Source organism: Mus caroli, chromosome 2 (assembly GCF_900094665.2).
Source record: "Mus caroli chromosome 2, CAROLI_EIJ_v1.1, whole genome shotgun sequence".
In the NCBI taxonomy this organism is placed as follows: Eukaryota; Metazoa; Chordata; class Mammalia; order Rodentia; family Muridae; genus Mus; species Mus caroli.
The window spans coordinates 58758240-58777926 of NC_034571.1; the positions used below are offsets into that span (position 1 = coordinate 58758240).

General features: G+C 38.2%; 1 protein-coding gene across 6 annotated transcripts in view; it reads right to left on the reverse strand.

Annotated features, from left to right (window-relative positions):
• Positions 1–19687, reverse strand: part of Fign (fidgetin, microtubule severing factor) — a 123895-nt gene that overhangs the window by 50135 nt on the left and 54073 nt on the right. For 2 of the 6 annotated variants that reach the window (XM_021155244.2, XM_029474387.1), the window contains one exon: positions 3191–3248. The exons of the other annotated variants lie outside the window; for them this stretch is intronic. The gene's annotated coding sequence lies outside the window, so the exon portion shown is untranslated. The remainder of the gene's footprint in view (positions 1–3190; positions 3249–19687) is intronic. 6 annotated transcript variants of the gene reach the window in all.

The window sequence follows — 19687 nt, forward strand, 5'->3', positions numbered from 1 at the left end:
TCACAGTGAATTGACCCAGTGAAAATTCTTACTTCTAGTGGACTGGCTAGTCAGTCTGACTTATGATTTTGCCAGGAGCCTGAGTAACAAAAGCAGATATCAAAATTGGGCCTCTGGTGTGGTGCCATTCATGGGAACCAGGAAAATAGGGAAAGGGACACAAAAGGAATTGACATGCTATTGGTAAAGGGGGCCCTCTGAAGTTGGATAGAACAGGAGAGAGAAGGGTGAAAACTAAGTTCCACATGAATTAGTTTCTCCTCTTTATCTTTTTCTTGGTTTGAATATGTATTCATATATATCTCCAACTTTAACAAGATTTTTTAAAAAAGATTTATTGATTTTTATTCTCTATGTATCAGTGTTTGCCTACATGTATGTATGTGCTGCCTGTGTGTGCCTGCTTCCTGAGGAGGTCAGAAGAGGTTATCAGATCCCTTGGAACCTATGAAACAGACAATTGTGAACTGCCATGTGGGTGCTAGAATGCAAATCTGGGACTTCTGCAAGACCAGCAAGTGCTCTTAAACTCTGAGCCATCTCTCTTGCTGAGAGAACAATGTGTACACAAATTCATGACCATCAGGCAGGAGGAAGGGTGGGGGGTGAGGGAAAGGTAAATGAGTGAGTTTTGCTTCCTGTGATAAAATAGCCTGTGACTTGGAAAATCCTCCATTCTTGATAATCACCACATACTTCTCATCCAAAGAGCAGGTGACATTACACAAAGACACACATGCGTCTGCATGCGCTAGAGGCCGCCGAGGTATAACTTGGTGAAAAAGGGACCAGGCCTTACTAACTAAAGGAATATTTCTCCAGGGCAGTGTATTTATTAAATGGACTTCTAACTCCAATAAGGTTTTTATAATGGCAAGTGTTGCCCCCTTGAAAACAGTAGCAGTAAAACCAGAAGAGGGCTCTTGAATTACCTTCCTTTGTACATTCTCAATCAGCTAGGCACACACTGTTCCCCCCTGCACTGTTCTTCAAACTAAATAGATTCTGAGTGTTTTCCTATATCTCCATAGGTCCACATTTCTAGAATGTTCAAGAAAAACTATGATATGAAATCCAGTTATATGATTCATTTAAACTTTTACAGGCAGAAAAATCTCATGGAACCACTGATTTATTAATCATAGATATTCTTGCAAAGCAATCTAAATTCCCACAGAATTATTCATATGGACGCTCAATATCAAAACATTATTTCTTGTCATTTTGGTCCTTTGTTTACACCCCTTGAAATCTATCAGGAGGCCAAACAAATTCAACTTAGATCCCTAGTGTGGCCCCCAGCAAACCTGGACAAGCTTAGCTGTCTCCCCAGGTCTAAAAATTAAGCTCTGTAAGTCAACCCCGTAACTACAAAATGCAACAGGCCACAGATTTCTGCAGGAATGCGCTTACTATTTCTTGTCAGTTCAATGCTTCGATTATGTGAGCTCTGAGATTGCATCACGCTCACAGGCCAGTGGCTGTTAATTCAGAAGCAACCTGGAAACAAACTGAAACCAGCCCTCTCTATCTCAAGTGACCAGCTCCTATGTGGAAGCTGTTCCCCAATGGGCTGGCAAAATGCACTGTAGATTTGTATAGTAATTCAGAAGATAATTGATTATTTGCCAAGAGATTGTTGAGAGTTGCCACTTATTATTATTTTTCGGAGCTACTCCAGGGACATGCTTCCAATTTCACAGTGTTTTGCACATTGTGGACACTGGTGTTTCATTTCTTGCAGGAGAATGCACTGCTTTCTCTCTACTGAGCCTATGCTGGTGGCTTAGGGCAAGCCAGGAGCTGTGCACTGAGAGAAAATGCCTTCACTCACATTTGCATAGCTGAAGGTCTTGGAAGGAAATTAAGGGAAAGCCATTCTACCAGTAACATAAGGGGGAAGCCTTTGTGTCTCCCAGCTTCAGCTTGTCTGAAAAATGATAAACATCCTTCAAGACATTGAGCTTTAATCGTTTATGAATTACGTTTCTTTATTTTCCTGTTGAAATACAAGTTTCTAAGAGAGTCAAGGAAGATTTTTGTCAGGAAACAGTTGTTTTCCTCCTACAGACTAACATTCCTGCAGGCAACGCAGCAAATGAACCAATATGAATGTTTCCTTCAAAACACAGGAATCTTTTATCTATTTAGGAACAGATCACACAATATAACATGCTGAACTATTTCTATTAAGCCCAAAGATGACAAAAAAATTGAAAAGAACAAATCCATTATAAAGAATTCATATCGGCTGCTTTGTGAGCAATCCATAATACACCATATTGTGCAAACTATAGGAGATGATGACCCAACAATACAGAATGTAGAGAGGGCTTTTGACAACAGAAAAGCATAAGAGAGAGCATCATTTAATGCAGACTGAAAAAAAAATGATCCCGGATTCTTTTTCCTCCTTTATTTGTTGTATCACTTTGTAAAATCTCTCTATGCCCTGCTCTCTTCATCAGAAAGATGAGACCTATGGTTTTACTTTTATAAAGTGCTTTAGGATTTAGGGGAGCCCAGAATGCATTATATGATGAAAGTCACCATGGTGCATATCACATGACTGAGGCAGAAAAGGATCCAGGACCCTAAATCAAAACATGAATCAGCAATGAGCACTCATTTTGTTTGTCTAAAACCCTAGGATGTGCAAATCTAAGTGAGAATTGCAGCTGACCCTCTTGCTTTACAATCATTTTACTCTGCTTCTGGTTTTGAAATCTGGGTTTAATGGAAAGAATATGAATGCAGGAAAGAGTAAGGGCTGGGTTGTCTCCCAAGGAAAGATCAAGTCACTATAGAATGTTACCAAGAGGTGGATTAACTCATGCCAACTCCCCCAAAGGACCCCAATCAGAAGGCACTGTCTTTTGTCCTCTCCCTTACCCAAGCCTACTCCGATGCTGTATAATTTTATACACTGAGGGAGGAGTCAACAAAAGAGGAACTGTCTCCTCTAATTGCCCAAAGTTACACGGCTTTTATACAACAGAAGAACCAGAACCAGGGAACTATGGGCTGTATGTTCAGTGATAGGTCAAAATTAATTAGTACAAATTAGGGATTCTAGGTTCAGTGACTATTCCAGAATTAATTTACTGCTCCATTGCCAGCAAACCCTTAAAACCATCGCCTCTGCTGACTCAGATGAATGAGGAGTAAGGGATAAGTTTGAATTACCTACCTCCTCCCAAGACCTAGAATTCTATCATTCTTTGTGTCCATACATAAAGACCTGGGACCTGGAATACAAGATACATTTGGAAAGGTTAAAAGTATGAAGGTAATTTTGAAGATAAAGCAAGCCTGGCACCAGGATGGCTGAATTTATTATAAAACAACTCATAGAACAGTTAGTGGAAAAACCATAGGCCATTCTGATAGTTCATATTGCATTGAAGTATTATGAATGACCCAAATTGACTCTGAAACAAAATCCATTCAAAACCAGGCAAAAAATGAAATGGAATAAAACTCATAAACCAAAAACAAACCATGGATTCTTAAACACAGTGGCTTAGTAGACAAACTCCCTCAATACACAATCTGTTTATCAACTGACTGTCACACACTATGAACCTGTTCTTCCTTCTGCATCCTCTATTTTTGGTTAGAGTTACCCCAGAGGCCCAATGTCCAGAAATAGCAAGCCTGGCATTATTCTTTCTGATCCATCCACATGCTAGACCGTATCTCATTCACACAGACTCTATAATACAACTAAGTTCCCCTCTGACTTCGTTTCCTACTGTATATTCTTTCGTTTAGGCCCATGTTTACATCATTCAAGTTTTCATCGTTGCTTTTCCCATTGGCTCCCAACTCATCTCCATATCTTTAAGTCAAAACATCTTTCTAAACTAAAAACACAAACCGTTTTTCACCTGTAAAGCAACTACACAATTATTAGTCTTCCCAGAACAGATGGTCTAAGCTTCCTAATGGCAAACAGCAGGGTCTTACCGCCCATCTTTTCAGCTCATATCTTTTCTTTCTCCACTCACATTCTACACTCCTGAAAGAACAAATATTTGCAGATATTCCCGAGGTACTGCACACCACTGTGCCTTGACATATGTTAGTATCTCCCTCTGAAAATCCCTGTTACTTTCCTAGTGTTTACCTGGAAAATCCCATTCATCTTTTAAAGCCCAAGTAAATCTTGAATCCACTAAGTTTCCCCCAACTCCACATTCCCCTTAGAGTGAATCATAGCCTCGTCTGTTGTTGAGTGCACGATATACTTAATTGTTTATTTACCTTCTCCCATTTCAAGACTGTGATCATTTGAGAGCAGGATGTGCACTTTAATCATCTCTCCATGTCGAGCACAGATCCCAGAAGATAGAAGGTCCTTGATATGTGTTTATGATTATGAATGGCTGGATAAACAATCAAGCAGCACTCCATGGACTTAACACTGATTTTATTCAAACTCTCACACAATTCAAGGAAAGAGCCACAATACTAAACCAAGCAAAACCACAAAACCTTTTGCACATAACACACAAGGAAAGTATCTGATACAGATAAGATTTGTTCTGTTCCAAAAATTAGACAGAGATGGTGAAACAGTAAGTGGACTGGGTATCTGCATAGCTCCAATGGTCAGAAAGGGCTTCTCCCCACCAGTTAGTGACAGATACTGAATGGTTGCTGCTATAATGGATTAACAGAAGCTCACCCTGACTGGCAAGTATCCTCTGAGAAAGCTTGGCAATTTCTTGTTCCCCAAAGCAAGTATCAGTGTTATAAACTGGGTAGCAAGAGTCTGGAGAAATTATGTATGTGTAGAAAAAGGTTCAGTTATTCAATGGTCTCTTCATTTTAAAAGCACCAGATGGACATCTAAGCAAAGCAAATACACAGTCAGGTTTAGGATATAACTAATTTGAGAGGGAAAAAAATCACGAGTAGATGTATTTAAAGATGTCCTGTGGTTGAGTGAAAGCCGTAAAGAACGTGCAGAATGATCGAACCTTGGGAGGCAATGCTGGCAAGCTTGGTGGCGACAGGACAACTGGAAACATCTGTCCTGTCAGTCTATGGAAAACTAAAACTAAAAACAGAAAGTGCCAGGAGATCACAGTGAACTGATCACCAAACCTAAAATGACAATGCTCATGGAGGAGGAGGCAACAGTCAACGTCCCTGACCTTTGCCTACAGCTTCTGTAAGATAAAATGTTCCTCTTCTCGAACAGCTCTCCCTGGACCACAACCACTGTGATCCCTGACACAGCAACGAAAGCCGTGAAACCTGGACTTAACTTCAATCCTTGATCTTCCTTAGAGATGAGTCTATGCTAATGAAGATGTTTTTTCACCTAAACGAAGCAAAATTTAGAAGATATCAGGGTGTATTTCAGAAGAACTTCCTAATGGCATAGTTCACAGATTAACAAATATAATGTCTAGTAATTTAAGGAAAAGAGGTCGTCTTCTCTTTATATATTTCAGTTTGGGTTTTGGGAACAGACATGGGCACTTATGCTTGCGGCCGTTATGATGTTGATTTTTAGACAGAGTTCACTCGCTCCACCTGCTTTGAGTCTTACTCAACTTAGTCTCTCCTTTTACATGTTTACATTTTGATGCTGAAAAAAAATAAGCCTGACAAAACCACTCAAAAATGTATATCCAAATCCCTAACAGCATCTAAGCATCTGCTTCAGTCTTCAGCAACCTAGAAATAAGTAGGCATGTCGATCATTATAATGATGTCCATGGATAGCTACCCTCTCATACAAGTATGAAATATGCATTTGACTCTATACATGTTATCATCTGAATGAAGCTCTAATTGTTATATTTATGGGTTGGAAAGAAGTCCACTTTAAAATTTGTAGATTGAAGGTAAAATGAAATGGGGCATTCTATAATCAAACTGTCACTCAAAGCATAGCTGAATTAAACCCCTTTTCTTTACTTTTTTCTTTCATCCTTCCTTCTTATTTCCTTTCTTTCTTTTACAAACTTTGTATCTCAGATTATTCTGTCAATCTTACAAAGAGTTATAAAAGACTTAACAAATTGTACACTGCTGTGCAAATACCCAAGAAAACTACTATGTACATCATGATGCCTACCTCCTCTTCCTTTGTGACAAAGACATTTCTTTTTTCTCCCTAATTGCTGAGGACACCTATGATTAGCTTAAGCTCAACACTTACACTACTATTATATAAGGAAGTATTTATATTCACTTTGAGAGAGAATATTACCATGTAGTCAAAGCTGCTCTTAACCTCTCCATGTAGTCCAGGCTGGCCTGCAATTCACGGCAATTATCTTGCTCCTACCTCCCATGTGTGTGCAAGTGCATCTGGCAGGATACTCATTCTGACAGAAGCAAAAGCTGTTCAGTTGTGGTGGGTGCATGTGCATGGGCTTTCATGTGTAGGTGTGTGTACCTGTGTGTATAAATATGGGAACCTGTGCTATGACAAATGTATGAAGTTAGAGGGCAACCTTGGTATGTGGGATCTAATGACACACCTTGTTTGAGGCAAGGTGTATTTCTACTGAGTATCCCTAGCAAGCTGATTTGTGACCATCCAGACATTTCCCTGTGCTCCAGTGGGAGTGCTGAAACTCTAGTTCATTTGAATTTTACATGGGTTTGGAGTAGCTGACTTGGGTTTTTTACACCAGCATAGCAAGCATTTAGATTTACCAAGTCATCTCCATAGCCTAGTGTTCAAATACTTTATGGAGGATAAGAAGTTCTAAAACTGTGAGTAAATAGCTCATGACTGGTGTTTGTCTAATTATGTAAAAAAAGATGTCCAAGATGATAATTCTGGTGGACAGCAGAGTTTAGCCTTAACAAAACTAGAGTGATTTGCTTGGGTACACCACAATAATTTTATAATGATACTAAAATAAATGTGATTCCTTTTTAATTTTTTTCTGCCACAACAAATCATGTCAAATGCTAACAAGATAAAATGTTATTCCTGCCACACACAATGGGACTTGTGATTTTTGTGGAAATCATAGAGTAAAAAGTGTCTTTAAAATGGATATTCATTCTTTAGAATTAAAAAAAAAAACAGAAATGTAACAGCATAGAAGCCCATGCCAAAAAGTTAAAAATAATTACCCAATTACCATTACTCCTAAGTGTATATAGTACACTATTGTCACCAAATAAATCACACTGAGAGCTGCGCACACACAGCTTCGGAGTCGAGGCCTGCCTATTTGTATTTAAATTGCCTCATATTCAATTTTAATTGCTTTATATGTCTCTCTTCTCTCATTGTTATTTAGCTTATTGATAAAATGTAAGTGCCTAGTTTTTAAAATTTGTCCATAATCTTTTATTATGCATTAAGTAATTTCAGCTACTTACTACCTTCCCCCAGTTACAGTAAACATGTGATCTGATATGTGTGCAAAAGATATGTGTGCATGATACAGTAAAACAAATATGGAAAACAAGGACTACTTCTGGCTTTTTGCACACGCCTTTATGATAAGATGGTCTGTTTATTTTTCAGCAATCCTTTTTAACAGATGTAATTGGGTTATTTTAGGAACATGATTAGTTCATCAATAATACTTAACCAACCATAACATCAAGATCAGCCTGGAATGGGAATGGCTATAGAATGCGATGACTCACACCATCTATTCTGCTGGAAGGACTGGCAAGCATCATTTTACCATTTTATAAGACAGGAGACTGGTTTGTGATTACTTCGGATGCAATGCACCCAGTCGCTCTGGGTGCTCCAGACATATCGTGTGAACTCTACTAACTGGCATGATCCATTTCTCTGCCCCTCGGCCACTGGCAGATATCCAGTGTGAAGTGCAGTTAGATGGAATCATGAATAGGACACAACAGAGGAAGAGGGACCATGGGTAGAAAAGAATCAGCTTTCATAGTGGACTGTGCCTTGAAAAAAAAACCTGGAGTTTCCAAGGCTTCCTGCAGGAGAGCAGGCAGTATCACCAGATGTTTTACATGCAATATGGTGGCTATACAAGAAAAAGGACTGTTGCCAACAAAATACTTTCCAAACAGTGGGAAGCAGGTATACAGTGATCTCAAAGATCCACAGTTTATACATCCTGAGACAAACTGTATATAGCTTACCGCATGTATACATTCTGTCTGTGAATGGTAGGCACACAATTAACTGAAAGGGAACTGCTAGCATTGGCCAAATGGTTTCAAAAGTTGATCAGCCAACAATCATTTTCAAGGAAATAGCCAAAAACCAGAATTGCACTAACTCACATTTACATCATTGGGAAGGGCAATATATATATATATATATATATATATATATATATATATATAAAAAAAACACTTAAACAACCATAAATGTGTTACTTTAGAGAATTAGTCCCTACTTCTGATTCACACTAAAGAGCATGAGCTGGTATCAATTAATAATGTAGGTAAAAGTTGACATGAAAAGGGCATGAAACATGCTCATATTAATTCCGAAGTTTCCAGCATTGCCCCCTCAAATAAATTTAATTCTTTGTAACTCTGAGTCATCATCTAACTCATTACAATAATATAATCAATATATTATTGAGACAGAAATCTCTTGGTAACATGGCAAGACTAGTAATGCTAGGTTCTAAATTAATGTCTGTGTCTTGCACATGTGTCATAAATGGCTAACAAAGGGACACCGGATCGTCCCCGTGGCTGAGATAATTGTTCTGCTTTCAAATCCCTGAAGATCTATTGTATTAGTTCCCAGGGCAAAGCATCTCTTTTTCTCTTTTCTTCTTTCTCATTCTTCAATCATAATAAGAATTAGAAAACACATTTGACAAACAGATAACTGAAGATAATGGACACTCTGCAGCAATGATAACATCCCGATTACTGGTTTCATGGTGTCATTTGGGGGCATCTTGGAATTACTTACTAAGATACTTTTCACATATTACGGCCCTATTAAAACGTCTAATGTATGATGCAAAAGAATGGGCTGAGGTCATTTTTAGAATGAAGTACTTCAATTAAGAATCTATGAAAAAGTGAAATACTATATGTTGCCCCATTAATACAGGTAGTCCCTTATTCTCTAGGGTAGCCACTAAAATATAGCTTCCATGGGCCTCATAGTTTTGGAAGCTGCAACTTTATAAGTTGTTTTGAAGGAGAATTATTAATTCTACTTTAAATTCTTTACATTGCCATTTTATTATATTTTCAAATAGTCTTACATTTTATATATTTATTTTATATTTTCTATATTTTAGATTACATTATAACCATATCTTGATGTAGTTTAGATTCAAAAAACACAGCTGGCTAGAAATGCTGATTAGAGAACACGAATGTGTGCAATGGTGAAAGCTATGAACCGGGGCCAACAGATTGGCTCAGCAGGCAGAGGCATTTGCCAGAACATGATAACTGTAGTTAAATTCCCAGGACCCACAGGGTGGAAGAAAAGAACAGATTCCTTCAAACGGTCTTCCAACAACTACACATACACTGTGGCACAAACACATGGGCACCTTCATGCACACACACAGGCACATACCTCCACACCCCCCCCACACTAATATTTTTAAAATTAAGCTGTGCTCATGACAGAGAGATACTATTTAAAATAAAAATAGTTTTAATGAGAAAAGATGCTGTAGGCAGCTAATTAGCATTTCATAAATATGGAGACACAGAACTGTATCTGTAAATGAGAAGGAACGTCTACTTTGAAAGACGGGTTCATTTAAGGATACCTTCAAATAAAACGAATGTGAGGTGAGACTTTGGGTCCCTAAGGGAAGTAAGCTCAAGGAACAGACTCCACGCCTATGGATCTTATAGAAAGTTGAATGTGACAGCTGATTCTCTTCTTGACAATGAGTTAGTGTGTCCTAGACGGTTCTCTATCTTTAGATTTCAGTGCACGAGCTCAATTCAGCAAATGGTCCAGAGCAACTGTGCATTTCCCAAGGAGTAAAGATATAAAACCCCTCAACCAATTACATGTGCTAGTTTCATTAAAGCCCTCTTTTAATTGCATGGGATTTATGAAAGACCTAGTAAGAATGCCAACTTAACAAAGAGGAAATTGAAACATACGGTTTCTGAGGGGAAGGAAAAGCACCTGTTATGTTTGTTTTAACTTCATGGTTCTGCACAGGGTGGAGGGCTGAGGGCAATAGAGCACATTTGTTTAAGGCTTAGAGTTTGGAGTCCAGTAAACTCTGATTTGAGCACAATTTCAAACTTGCTACACATTCTTAGTTATGGCTTTGAGTCCCATCTGGGCCAAGTTTACTCATCCACATAAGTATCGTTCTGCTTTTCAAATCGATGGCTAATTAGCTCTCATATGATCAAATAGTGTCCACATCACAGATATCCTTTAATATAGCTAAATACAGTATGAATAAAATTTTGTATCATTATTATCCAGTGACACATGGGGGTATTTAAGATAATTGTGAAATGGCTAGATGAACACAGCCACTAAGTACAAAACCAGGAGCTTGGCATTCTAGCTTTCTTCTCAGTACTCACCTCCGTTCCCTTACACCATTCATTTAACTCAGTGCCCTCAAGGGCTGACACCTTAAAACTTCAGCTTCTCTAAGAGTCAGGCAGGAGGGAGGAGCCTTCAATACTGCTGCTTTTCCTCAGCTAATATACTCAATTCCTCCCTTTACTTTTACATATGTGAAGTGAAATTTTATTAAAAAGATTTGCTGCTAAAGCAACACTTCATCTAATATTTTTTTCTTTGTTATTTGCAGCATCCCAGAAATGCATTTCTGGAATTCACACTCCCCAGCATTTAAACAGAAAAGCACTGGGGCAGATAATTCTGGCCTAAAGCTGTTCTTAGTTTTGCACTGTCATTCATGGGTCTGCTCTCCAGAAGGCACACAGAAACAGAACTGTCAAGTTGGCCCTAAACATAGACTGATGTGGGCAACTGTTGTGTTTGGAGAGGGAAAGGGCTGGGAGTCTCTGGTGAAAACTGTTAAATATAGTCCATAAAGTTGGGCAATGGTTAACTGTTTATGAAGGCGGACCTTTAGGTAGAAATGAGGACGTCTACAGAACATTTAATCTCATAAATGACCATGTGGTTCTTTAGATTTGTTTAGTCCCCTTCTTCTAAAGAGTAGCATAAGCCTCAAGTGTAGTTACTCTTTACAAAGATTCAAACTATATATAACTAACTAACGAAATAAATAAATAAAATAAAAGATGAGTACAATGATCCCTCTTACAGGAAAGATGAGGATGCAGTATTTAAAGGGCTTTCTGAAGAGCACAGAGTCAGCTCGTTTAAGACAGGCGGATAACCTGAGTCTTCGGTGAGAATCCACTAATCCTGATGGATCTACAATAGCTTCTGAATGTGACCCTTCAGGAATGGCTATAATACCTGTTCACCTTGAACACTTTATTTATAAAAGAGGTTTTTAGCGTAAAGCTTAGAAGAATATTTACTGTCAAGACATTGATGTATTTTTTGTCTTGTCTTGTTTTGTTTTCTGATGTACCATTTGGGTTTGAGTAGTATCTTCTTGTCTGAAATAAAAGGTCTAGGGCAAATATCCTCATTCTTTCTAATACTGCAACCTTTTAATACAGTACAGCACCTCACATTGCGATGACCCCCAACCATAAAATTATTTCACTGCTATTTCATATCTGTCATTTTGCTACTGTTATCAATTATATTGTAAATATTTGATATACAGAATATCTAATATTCAACCCCCAAATGGGTTGCAACTCAGAGGTTGAAAACCTTTAGTCTAAGGTAATAGGAGTAGATATGGATATACAAAGACCTAAAACAACATTCATATACTGTTTTCTTCTCATTGTTTCCAATGGTCTTTCCTTCTCGTTGCTGAGCTTGAATGAAGAGACAACTCTTGAATTTATTTTGTTGAATCAGACCTGAAACACTGGTTGTTCTCAGCAGAAAGGATCTGATCTGTGAAGCCGAGTACATGTATTCTGGAAATTATAACCTCAGACTAGTGGTTCTTCAAGAGTAGCCTCCTGGCTCAACAGCAATAGTGTCACAGAGGCACTAGTTAGATATTCAATATCCACCATCTACTGAGCCAGAGAATACAGGGAAGAGCCTGAAAGGGTGAATTTTAAGCAACCTTCCTGGGGAAGCTGATGCTTACAACAGCTTGAGAACCACTGTCTTGAACTCAGCCTGCTGACCTGAGCATAGAAACAGCCACGGACTCAGTACCTGTCTTGTTAGCATCTCTTTTGTTCCTACTAGGTTCTTGTGCTTGAGTGCTTTTTGCTTCTTTCTCTTCCTCTTCCACATCAGCCCCTCTTCTTAGCTACAGGAAGACACTAAAGCCATCTTAAACTGGAGGATGCATGGTGGGTCGTGATATTTATACTGAGATCACCTTCTCATTTGTCTCCTGCATCATGTTGCACCCTCGCCTCCACAGGATCCGATTCAGATATATGGGATATTTCAACATATTTATACAAGACTGCCTTCAACCAAAATGGGTGGGTGACAGCAGATTTTGGACCTGGAACGCAAATTTGAATGTTGGAGGGGCTGATGTTTCATACTAAGTCAAAGGGTATCAGTGGGCATGTACTACAAGGTCAAAGTGACTCATCAAAACCATTAGAAATAGAGCTGTCAGTTGATTTTTAACTGTGGTCACTGTAGATACCAGTCTCCAATTAAATTACCATTCCACACGATCTGAGACTCAAGTCTTTATCCTTAAGTAAATCACCTGGAGGAGGGTAAATACTAATAGGTGTCTTTTCACTTTTCTATGTTTTGCTTAATTCTTTTTTTTAATTCTTTTTTTTCAATTTTATTAGGTATTTTCTTCATTTACATTTCAAATGCTATCCTGAAATTCCCCTATACCTCCCCCCCCACCCTGCTCCCCTACCCACCCACTCCCACTTCTTGCGTTCCCCTGTACTGGGGCATATAAAGTTTGCAAGACCAAGGGGCCTCTCTTCCCAATGATGGCCAACTAGGCCATCTTCTGATACGTATGCAGCTAGAGACACGAGCTCTGGAAGTACTGGTTAGTTCATAATGTTGTTCCACCTATAGGGTTGCAGATCCCTTCAGCTCCTTGAGTACTTTTTCTAGCTCCTCCATTGGGGGCCCTGTGTTCCATCCAATAGCTGACTGTGAGCATCTACTTTTGTGTTTGCCAGGCTCCGGCATAGCCTCGCAAGAGACAGTTATATCAGGGTCCTTTCAGCAAAATCTTGCTGGCATATGCAATGGTGTCTTATAAGGCTTAACTTGACTAATCCATGAATTCACTTTACACAGAGGCTGTTCTGAGGCTACTATAGTTCACAAACAATGGACTTGAGTTTTTCAAGTTGTCTCTAAAGTGAAAATCTAGAATAAGAAATTGTAAGGCAGAATGGTGTGAGGCATCTTGAGTTTCAGCATTTAAGAGAAAGGAACTCAATAATTTGAAGCCACCTTTTACAGAGAACTCAAGATCAGTTACACGGAGAGCATGTGTCAAAGGTAACACAAAAGGTCTGGATGTGTAGTTCAGTGGTAGGGTATTTCCAGGGATGCACAAGGGCCCCAAGTTCAATGCCTCACACAATGTGAAACTAAAGAGAAAGCTACCATGGACTACAGAAATGCACAGAGAATATTGGAACATATCCCCCACTATATATAAAACTGTGTATTTGTTTACAAAATGTAAAAGGATAGTCAATACATAATTCAAGAAAAAGAATTGTTCCCTTACACTGTATTAGTAACCCAGAGATTTGAAAATGCTTTCAGTTTATATTTGGAAGCTGAAAAAATTCAGTTTTGGGGCAAAACCTGCTGTACAACAAGATGGCTAAACTCATTTGATAATTTGAAACATTTGGACAAATAGTTCAAGCTCCTCTTTTCCTGAAGATCTTTAGCATGAAGCTCAAGGGACAAATCCTCATTCCTTCAGGAATATATTTGGGGTTGGAAAGCTCATGGGAGATAGTACAAAGAGAATTTTACAATCAAAATATTCATAGAAGAAAGCATTTGTAACAATACCGATTCTAGAGCATATCGATAATGATGGAAGATTATATGTTAGTGGGAGGAGGGAATGATGGCTTTCGGGTTCTCAGGGTCACCCTCTCTGCTTATGTGCTAACTTCAGTTGATACCAAAAACTGCTTCAGTGACTCTCACAGCTGTATGTCAAGCCAAGACCATCTGAAGAAGAATGCGAGCTGGGAGTGCACAGAGCTGGGTTGGCTCTGCTAATCTTACCTGCCTGGCAGAGAGCAAACCTTGTTCTCTGCATGGAACCGAAAACCAAGTGTGTGAAGCAGCAAACTCATTGTCCCTAAGTTCTGTTTCGTTTTCTGTGAATTTTATTTGAAGACATGGAAATAAGCAAGCATACTATTCCAATCCAAATAAGAACATTTTTTTCTTACCCGGGAGAACACCACAGACACATAAATTATGACATTCCAAGAACTTGAAAAAAATCTTCTGGGATCTAACAAGTAGTTTATATTTGTTCTGTCCAACAAAAACATTTTCCCCTTTTTATATTTTCTTCAGAAACATCAATTCTGGAAAATATATCATAAATTCAAAGACAATTTTAAGAGCACAAGTCTCATACTGTTCTCTTTGTTAGGCCAAATCAATTTAAGTCATTTAGGCTTATTCATCTTTCTTGAGATTTTTTTCAGGTTTTCTGGGTCTTCTCCATGCCTTTCTTGTATATGTGAGGTCTACATAAGACATGCATGACAGTAGCATGACAGTATTTCTGATGAAGTGTCCAGTGGTGTGGAAGAAGGAGAAGGGATAGTGGGGCAGTGTCTGTGCCCTCTCTGAAACTTTGGAAACTCTGACAAGGTTCCACATAGGACAGAGCACCTGTATATCACACAGTAGCTGCCTGAACTCTTAATATTTTACTCCAGTGTGGTATGTTTGCTTCACACACACACACACTAATATGATATATCACAATCAGCCAAAGTTTGCATTTATTTCATTCTCCATTCCTCTGTGTGTGTGTCTACTTTACTTTTCTATCCCAGAATCCCATCCAGTATGTAATAGTATTTGAGTTGTCATTTATCCTAAGATACTGTAGGATATCACACACACGCACACGCACACGTACACACACACACACACACACAATTTCATTTAATCTGACATTTTTTAAAGATAGAATTTCAATATGGAGATCAGGCTGGCCTCAAACTCACAAAGACCTGCAGCACAATTCCGGGCCTAACAGATTCTTGATTTCTTGCTATAATCAAGAAGATTTATAATTGAGTAGACAACAATGGAGGAAATAATAATAAAAGTAAGGCTGTGATAAACAAAATAAAAAGAGGCACTCCACCAAAATGTGCGATCAGTAACCTAAACAGGTCCCGTTACAAACAATCCAGGTTCTCCTGGATCATGGGAACTATCTTCATGCTAGCTTACTATCCTAGGTGAACACAAATCATGCCATTTGTGTTTGGTCACAGAGAAGATCAAATGACACCTGAGATACCATTTATGTTTCCCCTACCTACTATATATATATATATATATATATATATATATATATATGTGTGTGTGTATAAAATATACTAATATATTATTAAATATAAAATACATTAATACATTATTTAATTCATATATTGATATAAATTATATCTTAATATAGCATATATAATATAGTGTATATACATAATATGTAATATATATATAATATGTCTTGTAATTTTAGCATAAAAGAAAACTGAGTCTATCTGGAATAATTTGTGGCTTTGCAGAAATTTGTGTTGTATCCAAATTATCCAATTATACAAATGGCTATTGGATAATTATGATAGCAGATGCCATATTAACTGAATTTGGGCATTTGTAAGACACTGAGTATCTGCATACCTTGTATGATATGAATGAGTTATAGTCTATCAAATATACGTTAGGTTATGCATAAAGAATCTCAAATGCATACTGTGAGCCAACTGTGGAGGCTGCTTCTTTAAATGTTCTTGCTTTAGTCTTAATTCATCCCCTTCTTGAGCAGTCTAACTCTCTGTCTACCTGTTATAGTATTATGTGCTATTTTCTAAAACTAAGTCATTATTGTGTACACACACACACACACACACACACACACGCACGCACATACACGGAAGTTTAAAGCTGGGTTTTGCTCGTTTCCTCACTGTATGTAATGTGACTCCTTCTCCACTCTTCTAAAAATGCACCTTCACTTTAGTTTCTAAAACCTTGTCCTTTACAGCAAGATGCTGTTTGTTCTGCGTTATCTGTCTCGATTTGTACAGTTAATGAATGCTCCGTCTTGGTTTCTTCATTTGAAATAAATAACCTTTCATTTCTGCCTTTGGAGTACAAGACTGAGAACGATAATCACCTTTTAGCTTGTCTGGAACATGGCCTTCAACTGACAGACTGAGGCCTGCTGATTAAGCAGAGGTCATTAAGCCTCAGCAGGAGAATAGGCTCACATCAAGTGCCATGAGTCTAAACACAGGATGATCACATCTCACTACGTTCTCTCTCTTCATTGCCTCAGTCTGGAGGAGGATGCTCACAGGCAAAATCCCCCTAATCATACATGAGCACAACACCAAAGAAGGAAGGCAGCATAAGTACTCACCGTTAAATTAAAGCCTCAAACTCTCCTTCAATGTACCATCTGACTCCCTCTATTCCTCTCCCCAGCCTTTCAAGGCCACCCTCTTCAGATGAAATCCATCTCCTTCTGAGGCTTCTGTGTCACATATGTGGCTCTGACTTGTGGCAACTGCACCTGACACCTCACACAGACCCTTCTTTCTTTACTACCATCACAACTCCTCCCTGCCATCAGAAACCTCCTGTCATCCAATCAGAGGCACACCAGGTTTCTTTAGTAATAGCGTGTGCTCTGGAAGGACATTGAGGAGAGGGACTGACAGATGCAAAGCACAATTTCATGCCCAACACCCATATGCTGAAAGCACTAGCTATACGTACCATTTTTCTGACTGTCCCATTGATGTTGAACATTTTTTCTTTGTTTCTTATCATTATTCCTAATCATTCAACGCAACTAATATATTCTTTCAAATTCATATACGCTATCCTTTTTTTTTTTTTGCTCCCCACCCTCCCTCTCCCTACAGTTAGACACACTCTTTTGGAATACTTTACTATATGTAAATATGTATGTAAGCAAGTCTATGATGGTACTTGTGATAGAATGCACTCAATGCCTACCTGTGTTCCTTCCCATCAACTTTGAGTGACCTAACAGCAAAACATGTGCCTTAGGAAGACTGAAATTCGTGTCACATGTCCTAGCAGAACATAAACTGTAATTGTGTCAGTTACTATGTCCCAGGTCCTATGCTACCATACTTATATAACTTACATATTCCTAGCAATTACTGAAAAAGGGGTGGTTTTAATCATGAGTACTTTTCAAGTTATCAAATTCAAGTCAGGAAAGATATGGAACTTTATCCAAATTAACTGAAAGCTTAAGTTTTAGAACTCAGTACAAGTTTAGCAGTGAAGACCATTTTATCAAAAAGCTTAAACCATTGTGTGATGATATGTGAATGAATGGAAGCTATCCTGACTTAAAATGAATTATACCAAAACTCTACCCCCTGGGGATGCCAAATGTAAAAGCTGAAGGACCCTATATTTCCTGGGAACTGCATAGTCAAATTCCTTCCTTACAGACGATGAAACGGGATCCAAATGACACATCTTTCTTTTTCTTTCCCTGTTCTCAGAACAGGTACCTGTACCTAATATTCCACAGATGTGGTTCCTTAAAAGAGAAACTAGTGCAAACAGAGAAACGTAATCAGCTAACCATGGCGTGGTTGGAAGAGGGAAGAGATCAACATAGTCAAAGTTTTGGTTACTGACACTACTAGAAATTCAAACCAATCAAAGAAGATAGGCTCGAAATTCATCAAAGTGTGAATTCTGACAGGGTGCAGAACACACATTTGAGTACTTTTCCAGAGAAAACGATAGAAATCATTTTTTTTTCCTGCTGGCTTACAAGAACTCTGTAGAGAATGCTGGAATGACTGCAGTGAACAAAAGGGCTTGAAACCAATCCAGGAACTCTCTTTTTTTTTCATCAAAGGGAAATTCTAACCAGTCCAGCCAGGAAGTGTGGCTTTGAAAGAGGAAGGCAAATGTGAGTTGGCATGCACTGGACTGGATGCTTCCCAAGTGTTTTTCCCATGAAGCTGAAGTTTGGCCTTGCTTTTAGGGGGTAGTTAAATGACTGAGACACGGAATACTCAGAGACCTCAAAAAATATTTTGCAGAGACCAAATTATTTAATCTACTTTAAAAAGAGAACTTGTAATATTTTGCTTTAAAAAAAAGATCTAAAAAATGTAGGAATACTTTAAAGAGAAAGGAATTTTTTGGACATAAAAACACTATTTGGCTCCCCATTAGGCAAAAGAACATCTTTCATACTGAATAAAAGTCCAAACTTCATAAATTTGGATATTTGATTATCATGCCTTCTTAATTACTCTTAACAGCAGTACAATACTTCACAGCCTCTACATGGCAGTTGAGTGATCCAAACAAGATTTTTGACTGAAGTAAAAGAGACAAAAATACAGCCAGTGAAGGTCCTACTCTTGAAGAAACAGACATACAATCCAAATTATGATGAAATGATTTTTTAAAAGGGCTTAATAGAGCCAAATAAACTATTTTCATGGCTATGTGTGTAGGGACATAACTTAAAGAACAAACAGAACAAGCTAGGAATCAACATTTGCTGTTTCTAAAGGGAAAGATTTTAGAAGAAACAAGAAACCAGTATTCTAATCATAGCGTGACTGTGAGCATAATTAGAAGATCATGACATAGCATTCATTCATGTTTTCATTCAACAAATATTTGCCAAGCACCTGTATGCATAAGACCTTGGGTCAAGGGCCGGTATGGCAGAGATTCTTGTCTTCTGGTGAGAATGAAGAGATCACACTGGCAGGAACGAAGGGCACAATTTAGCTAATACGATTTTGGAAGAGTCACTTGACCTTTGTGTAATAAGAGAATTGGTCACCAGTGGTTCTCCAAGCTCCATCATGTTTCTTGCACTAGCGATACTCATCCCTGTGGCGATGATATATAGGTACCCTTATGATGTATAAAGAAACTAGAATGAATTCACTGGTAGGACAGGCTAAGGAGAAAAGAGACTGGGCATGACTTGTGTTCAGTGTGTTTCTTCCCATCCCACACCCAAATCCCACTCTGAAGCATCACAGGACTACAGGAAACTAACCTGAAAGCAAGTCATCTATCCTCTCCAGGGGTTCAATTCTCTCCCCACTAGAATATCTGCAATGGAAAAGATAAGCATTCCAAAACCCTGTTTTTTTTTTTTTTTTTTTTTTTGGATTTTGCAAGTAGTTTATTATCATATACTCCAAGGTAAAAAATAAAGCTATTATGATGAGACAACTTTTTATCCACAAGCCATTATGGAACAACATTAATTCAAGTAGGTTGAATAATAATTAAAAAAAATATCCAACTGGTGATTATATAATAAAGAGTCAGAAAGAGTTACTGATCTTTAAAATCTCCAACACCAAACAGATTATTCTCTTTGTAGTTACCTTTCTTAGGGCAGGAAGCATTCTTTTTTTTTTTTTT